Source organism: Panthera tigris, chromosome X (assembly GCF_018350195.1).
Source record: "Panthera tigris isolate Pti1 chromosome X, P.tigris_Pti1_mat1.1, whole genome shotgun sequence".
Taxonomy (NCBI): domain Eukaryota; kingdom Metazoa; phylum Chordata; class Mammalia; order Carnivora; family Felidae; genus Panthera; species Panthera tigris.
Genome location: NC_056677.1, coordinates 56,329,500 through 56,338,092, shown reverse-complemented (window position 1 = coordinate 56,338,092; position 8,593 = coordinate 56,329,500).

The window sequence follows — 8,593 nt, the reverse complement described above, 5'->3', positions numbered from 1 at the left end:
TTTGCTTCTGCAAGGCCAAAAAGAGAGCATCTGCTGAGGCTGCCTCTCTGTTTCTGTCTCTGTCTCTGGCTCTGGCTCTGTCTCTCTTCCTTCCTCCCTTCCTCCATCCCATCCTCCCTCACTTTTAGCTTTTTCTTTTGAAATAATTATAGAATAACAGGAAGTTGTAAAAATAGTACAGAGAAGTCCCATGTATCCTTTATGCAGTGTTCCCCAATGGTTACATCTTATATAATTATAGTACAATATTCAATCCAACCAATTGACACTGGCACAGTGTGTGCATGTAGTTCTATGCCATTGTATAACATATATATAGATAGATAGATTTGTGTAACAACCACTGAAATCAAGATTCAGAACTGTTTCATCATATCAAAGTTATCTCCCTTGTGCTATTTCTTTATAGTCACATCTACCTCTTCCCTCTCACCATCTCTAGCCCCTGGCTCCCCAACTCTATAATCTTGTCATTTGGCATTTGACAATGCTATATAACACACAGCATGTAACTTTTTTGAGACTGGCCCCCCAACTTTTTTTTTTTTTTTTTTTTTTTTGCTTAGCATAATGCCCTTGAGATCCATCCAAGCTGTTGGGTATATCAATAGTTTATTCCTTTTTTTTATTGCTGAGTAGTAGTCTATGGTACAAATGTACCACAGTGTGTTTAACCATTCAACTTATGAGGGACATTTTGATTGTTTTCAGTTCTGGCTATTACAAATAAAATTGATATGAACAATCATGTGCAGATTTTTGTGTCAACACAGGTTTCCATTTTTTCCTGGCATAAATGTATGAGAGTGCAATAGCTGAGTTATATGGTAAATATATGCATAGTTTTTATTTTCATTATTTTTTAATGTTTGTTTGTTTATTTAGAGAGCACGTGTGCATGCACAAGCTAGGGAAGGGCAAGGAGAGAGTCAGAGAGAATCCCAAGAAGGCTCTGTGCTGACAGCACAGAGCCCGATGTGGGGCTCAGACTCATTAACTGTGAGATCATGACCTGAGCTGAAATCAAGAGTTGAACGTTTAACCGAATGAGCCACCCAGGTACCCATGCATAGTTTTTAAAGAGACTGCCATAGTCTTTTCCAGGGTGACTGTAATATCTTACATTCTTACCAGCAATGTATGAGTGATTCAGTTTCTCAAATCTTCAACAGCATTTGGTGGTGTCACTATTTTTTGTTTGTTTTAGCATTTTGAATAGGTAGTTTTAATTAGCAATTCCCTAACAGCTAATGATGTGGAACATTTTATGTGCTTAATTACTGTCTGTATATTCTCTTCAGTGAAATATCTCTTCATATCTTTGGCTTCTTTTCTGATTGTTCCTTTTTTACTGTTGAGTTCTGAGAGTTCTTTATTATACATTCTAGATACCTCTGCTTTATCAGATACATGGTTGCAAATATTTTCTCCCAGTCCATAGCTTGTCTTTTCTTCCTGTTAAGAAGATCTTTCACAGAAAACATTTTTAATTTTAATGAAGTCAAATTTATTAATTTTTTTATGGATCATGCTTTTCATGTCAAATCTAAGATCTCTTCAGTAATTCCTAGGTCCTAAAGATTTTCTCCTATGTTTTCTTCTAAATCTTTATAATTTGACATTTTATATTTAAATATATGGTCCACTTTGAGTTAATTTTTATATAAATATACAAATTGTAGGTCAAGTTTAATATTTTTTTGGCCTACGAACACCCAAATGCAGCAACATCATTTTTTGAAGACATTTCTTGTGTCTTTTAAGGGCTCACCCAATTAAGTCAGGCCCACCCAGGATAGTCTTCCTTTTGATTTACCCAAAATCAACTGAATATGGACCTTTACTACATCTGAAACATCCCTTTTCCCATATGGTAGTGTAATTATGGGATTGATAGCCCATCATATTTAATGGCCCCACCCACACTTAGAGGGAGGGGATTATATAAGGATGTGTGGATCGTTGTGTAGGGGGGCCATACTAGAATTCTATTACATGCTGGTAAAATCTGTTAACACCCAGTTTTTCCTCCCCTGGGTTTGAGAAATTCTGCCTAGCCCTATTGTCTTGTCTAAGTGAGGACTGACTGCTTTGGAAAGTTCCATAGGGAGCTAAGGGTAGGTATGGGTGTATGTGTATATGCCAAGGGTAAGTACAAGTGCACTGTGTACACAAAGCCCCAAGCAAAATATGATTTGTTCATTCCTTCTCAGAGTTAGAGCTGGGTGCCCTCATCTGAACTAAACAACTCCGGTGGTGAGGTGAAGCATGGGGTGGAGGAAGGGAACTATTATAGGAGTCCTTATAAAATAGAGCTTGGATTAGCTAGCTCAGAGCAGAAGGTTGTTGTAGGCCCAATTAACGTGGGAAATGCCCATTCTCTTGCAGTCTATTTTCTAACCTTCATCAGAGTCTGTATTCTGTCACTGACATTCAGTGAATAAGTAGTGCAGAAGGCCAAAGGTAAAACTTCTTTTAACTGTGACATTTTTAGCCATGGGCTTCCTTTTGTCTTTTTACACTTCTCTCAGAGACTTCTACCCCATCTCTTCTGCCTAAAAAAAAAATCAAGTTTACAGAAAAGTATGCCCAACTGGAGCCTTGTGGTAAAAGATCCTAACAGTCTTTCTGAAACTGCATACAGGCCACTACCATAGAGGGACCAGGTTGACTCTCTGACTTCTGAATGGATGGTGACATGGTGAAATCAGGTCACAATGGTGTTCTTTCAAGCTGGGACCTCCAAGAAAATTGTAAGGAGTATGTGACCAAGAAGTGTGAGAAAAATTAAAGAGAAATGGTGAATTGATAAATGTGAGGGAAAAGCCATTAGAAGAGAGACCCACCTGAAATGAGTGAGATCCAAAACCTGTTTGTTAATTAGTTCTTCATGAAGCCAAAGGAAAACCTGAAGCAAGAAGAATGAGGAGGAGCACAGAAGTCTCATATGGTCACATTCCCTTATTCTTTCACTCCCATACTGCTTTTAACTTTCTTCACCAGGCCCAACATTCCTAATATGAATGGCACCCCTGGAGCTGAGCAGTGTGATAGCCTGGATTCTAATGTGTGGTCTGGAAATGCCACTCTAAGGTAAGCAAACTTCCCTATATTCTCAAACCTCTCCTTTATATGTTCTGGATCCTATATTCATGCCTTCTTCATAATTGAATTGTCAACCCGTGTTGGTTTCTTCATACACACACATGGGTGTGCACGTGCATGCACGCACACACACACACACACACACGCACACAATCAAGTCTCTCTCACCTGCAAACTTTCTGAGGCTTGTATTTTCCTTCAGCTACCATCTAAATTAGTTTGATCTCAGATAGGCTTCTTGAAAGAGTGGTCTAATTTATTGTCTCCATTTCCTTATCTGTCAGTTACTCCTCAAACCACAGTTACAGGTTCCTGCCACTCCACTAACTGCATGGAAAAGAGTCAGAATATAATCCATAGGAACATGTCCAGATCTTTCTTTTATTGGAACTCCTCTCCACACTATCTGTGCTAACCACTTCTACCTTTTGAAAACCTACCTTGGCTCTCATGATTCTCCCCTGTCTCACCTCCTACCTCTCTGACCGCTTCTTCTCAGTTCTCACTGCTTTTCAGATGTATTATAAAAGTTCGCAGATTTGAAAGTCCAGTCCTTAGCCCTCATCGTTTCTCTCTCTATACCTTCTCCATAGATAGCCTTATACCGAGGACTCCCAAAACTCTCAGTCCAATCAAGCCTCTTGGCTAAGCTCTAGACCTATATATCCAACCATCTATTGGGTCTCTCCTCCTCCTTTTCTTCCTCCCCCTCTTCAAATTTCACATGCCCCAAAACAAGCTCACTATCTTGCTGAATCCTTTTCTATCAAAGTATTAAACCAGAGCCTAGTGTTTCTCATCTTTATTAGTTACATCATTATCCACTCAGACTCTCACAACAGAAACTTGAGTGTGTTTATCTAGAGTGTCCTCTCTGCCTCAACCCTATCATCAAGTTCTATCAATTCTACTCCCTAAATAGCTCTCCAGTGCAGCTCCTTTTGTCCATTGCTACTGCCTTCATTCAGGTCTTTATCTCTTACCATGACTAGTGATGCTATAGCCTCCTAACTTGTCTCCCTGTCTGGAGTCTTGCTCCTCAATGATTACTTCATCCAGCAGCCGGAGTGATGAAAATCCTTTAGAATAGTACCTGGATTGGGCACCTAGGTGGCTCAGTTGGTTGAGCATCAAACACTGGGTTTTGGCTCAGGTCACAATCCCAGGGTTGTGGGATGAAGCTTAACGTCAGGCTCTGCACAGTGTGTGAAGCCAGCTTAAGATTCTCTCTCTCTCTCTCTCTCTCTCTCTCTCTCTCTCTTTCTCTCTCCTTGCCCCTCCCCTTCTCCCCTGTGTGCACATGCACTCTCTCTTTCTCTCTCAAAATAAATAAGTAAAAACTTAAAAAAAAAAGAATAGTACCTGGGACATAGTAGGTATAGTAAAGTTTTGTTGAATGAATGGACGTCCAAATGCTTTCTGGGGTGCCATACAAAGCCTTTTCTATTTTCCAGCCTTGTTTCCTGTCTTGCAATTTAGGTTCTAGCTAGTGAGTGCAATAGCAGATCTTGCAACAGATCTTCTGATTCCAAGTTTGAGTGCTCTTTCAACTACTGCCCAGCTGCTTCCCTTTCAGTCTCATTTCGTGGAAGTATTAAAAACCTTCTGTCTAGGAGCATTTGAATGCAGTCCCAACCAGAGGCAAGAGGACAGACAATATGACCTCCCTTTGTAACCTCCCATGAGGGAATGGTATGATATTACACCCACAAGGGAAGGAAAGGGGTAGATTCTGTAGAGGTCTAAAGCATGGAAGCATTCAGACCATAACTATTGCATTTGTTAATTAATTCATTTCTTCAACAAAATTTGCTTTGTGCCAGGCTCCATGCCAGGCTTCAAGGGTATGATGGCAGGCTCAACTGCCTTTAGGAGTATTGATGGGCAATGATGGGAGCTTTTGGTATAGTGGGAAGTGGATGGTATGGAGCCTGTGGAGCATGGCCCTGGTGGTAGTAGGGTGAGAGCATCTCCCATGCTCAGGAAGAATTATCAAAGAGGGACACCTGGGTGGCTCAGTGGCTTAAGTGTCCAACTCTTGATTTCAGCTCAGGTTCTCATGGTTCTTGAGTTCCAACCCCATGTCCAGCTCTGCATTGACAGCATGGAGCCTGCTTGGGATTCTCTGTCTCCCCACCCCCTTCTCTCTCTCAAAAATAAATAAATAAACCTTAAAAAAAGAATGGTCAAAGAGCTGCTCCAGGATGTGTCCTGCCCACTGCAGTCCTAGGGCAATGGGACATCATAAGATGGTAGGCAAAGAGGAAATCCTGAGTCTGCAGTGAAACATTATTGCTTTAGCCACTCACTCCTTACTCTAACCATTCCTTACAGCAGCAATTATATCCATCTATCTGGATACATAGGATATGGCTAAACTCAACCTTCCTAGCAGTACCCAAGATGGATGGCCGCATAAACTTCTTTGGGAAGATGTTATTGTGTTGGATGGAGCAGGTACACCAAGGGGCAAGTTACCCAGGATTCTCCTCAGTCTGAGTTTCTCCCCACAGGCCCCTACCTCTTTACTGGTGACTCACTGAGGTGCCCCCAAATAAGGGTCTTTTATGCAGAATCTTAGAACTTCTTCACTATTTGAAAAAATATACCACATAGTTGCTGCCCGCATTGTTGGTGGATAAAGAATGGCTCCTCACACAGTTGTTGACCTGTGAGGACTAGGCCAGGCAGAGGAGATCAAGGCTGCAAAACTTAGCCAGTGGAGGGATGTCTGTGCAGTGACCCTATGACTTCTCCCCAGGGGTCTGAGCCAGACTCCCAGGCTGGCCTCCTCTGTGCCCCTCTCCCTCCCGCCTCCACCCTTTCTGGGCAGGGTTGTACCAGACTAAGAAGACACTGCCCCAGGGGCTCATAAGCTGAGTGAGACAGTCCAATTATCTTCAATTTATGGAGCTTAATTGGAGTGAGTTCAGAAAAGAGCAACCTGAACAATTAAGGGACTGGAGGGCTCACTCAGCTTCTGGGGCAAGATAAAAGGCAAGAGGTCTGAGGCAGCAGTAGTGGTTTCAGGGGGAGTGGTGACTAAGGGGAAGGGCCCACAAGAAGGTCTGCCAGCAAGTGAGTGTTCAAGCAAGTGAACACCTGGAAAGGAGGGGGCAAAATGAGTGGGAACAAGGCAAGGGAGGTAAGTCCCCAGGAAGGGCAAGCAAGAGGCTCAGAGCTTAGATCCAGCTTTTGGGAGTCAAGCTGTGTTGAGCAAGTAATAAAGTCTGGCTTTCCTAGCCCAGGCCCTGGCTTCAGGAAATACCAGGATGCCCCAGAGAACAAAGAAGCGGAAGGGTGGTACCTCTGGCAGAAAAAAGGCCTAGACCTGAAGCCTATTGAAAGCTCAGGCCCCACAAGAAGGTCATATGATGGAGAAAATGATGGTTTGCTGGGCTGATTGAGCTCTGAAGTGTCCTGGGATGTCTATTCCAGCCCTGCTAAGATCCCACATGGAAGGATGCTCCTAACCCAACACAATTCTTCATTTAGATTTTGTATCACTACTTAAGAGGTATAGGGGGCATGGCCTAGTACTTGCTGGCAGTGGGCCCTGCTTCTGGACCAGGCTCTACTTCTGTCAGGCTGTATGACCTTGGATAAGTCCACTCCTTTCTCTGGGTCTGTTTCCTCCTTTGTCAAGTAAGGAGAACCTTCTGAAACAGCTGAACCCTCCACCTCTTAGTGAAATCTTAAACAGAACCCTATTACGTAAAACAGATAGAAGCAAGTGCTCTGTTAATAGAAATGTGTTTATTAAGTTCAAATTTATGTCATGAATTTTATTATAAAGTAAATCAGTGAGAATTATGGGACAATTTTGATCAAATCAATGGTTTGCAATGAAGGGTCATAGCTCTTGGTTGCTGTCTGAAATCTGCCAACACATCTGATGTTTGTAGAACTCCTAAAGTTCCTCTATAAAGTCCAAGGGCCCCCACAGGACTCTGGGTGAAAGCTATGACCTCCGTTATCTCCCCATATTCCTTCCAACTCAGATTTTTTCAGAATCTAGACTGTGTATCCCTAGAAGGTGGGCACTCTGTCTCCTTTATCTTGTGTCCCTGATACCTTGGGAACTTTACATCTGGCCCAGGGCTTTGCACAGGGTTAAAAAAAAATAAGTCTCTTGGATTGAATTGGGGACCTTACAGTCAGGTAAAGGAGGTAGGCCTTGGCTGGGAAGTTGCCCTACTCAGACACACAGGTACTGATCACTTCAGAGCTCCCTCCCAGATGACTGGGAGAAGCACTTTTGGAGAAGGATAGCTTACATCCTGGTTTTTTCGTGTATCACTCCTGCCAAGCTCCAGCTGCAATCTCCAGAAGGTTTCACTTCTGGGTGTCAAAGAGGCATCCCAAACCAGAATTTTTTTAGAGGTTGAGCAAAGCCAAGCTGACCAGAGTAGAGGAAGTGGCCTGGGCAAGAAGGACCAGAGTGAAACTGATTCGAGTACTCTTGGACATGGAATGGTGACTGTGGAGATAACTTTGAGAAGCAGCTTACTAAGCAAGGGTTTGGGAACTACAGGTGCCAGGTTGTTTCTGTGCAGCTGTCCTGGACTGACTGATGGTTCAGGTTGCCTTTTGAGAGACTCTGGAATTAGTTTTGTTTGTTGTTATTGTTTTCCTTTGGTATCCACTGCAGAATTTCTTAAAATGAAAATTTGTATGGGCAGAAAACGTGAATAGACACTTCTCTAAAGAAGACATCTGGATGGCCAACAGGCACATGAAAAGATGTTCAATGTCGCTCCTTATCAGGGAAATACAAATCAAAACCACACTCAGATATCACCTCACGCCAGTCAGAGTGGCCAAAATGAACAAATCAGGAGACTATAGATGCTGGAGAGGATGTGGAGAAACGGGAACCCTCTTGCACTCTTGGTGGGAATGCAAATTGGTGCAGCCGCTCTGGAAAGCAGTGTGGAGGTTCCTCAGAAAATTAAAAATAGACCTACCCTATGACCCAGCAATAGCACTGCTAGGAATTTATCCAAGGGATACAGGAGTACTGATGCATAGGGGCACTTGTACCCCAATGTTTATAGCAGCACTCTCAACAATAGCCAAATTATGGAAAGAGCCTAAATGTCCATCAACTGATGAATGGATAAAGAAATTGTGGTTTATATACACAATGGAATACTATGTGGCAATGAGAAAAAATGAAATATGGCCTTTTGTAGCAACGTGGATGGAACTGGAGAGTGTGATGCTAAGTGAAATAAGCCATACAGAGAAAGACAGATACCATATGGTTTCACTCTTATGTGGATCCTGAGAAATGTAACAGAAACCCATGGGGGAGGGGAAGGAAAAAAAAAAAGAGGTTAGAGTGGGAGAGAGCCAAAGCATAAGAGACTGTTAAAAACTGAGAACAAACTGAGGGTTGATGGGGGGTGGGAGGGAGGGTAGGGTGGGTGATGGGTATTGAGGAGGGCACCTTTTGGGATGAGCACTGGGTGTTGTATGGAAACCA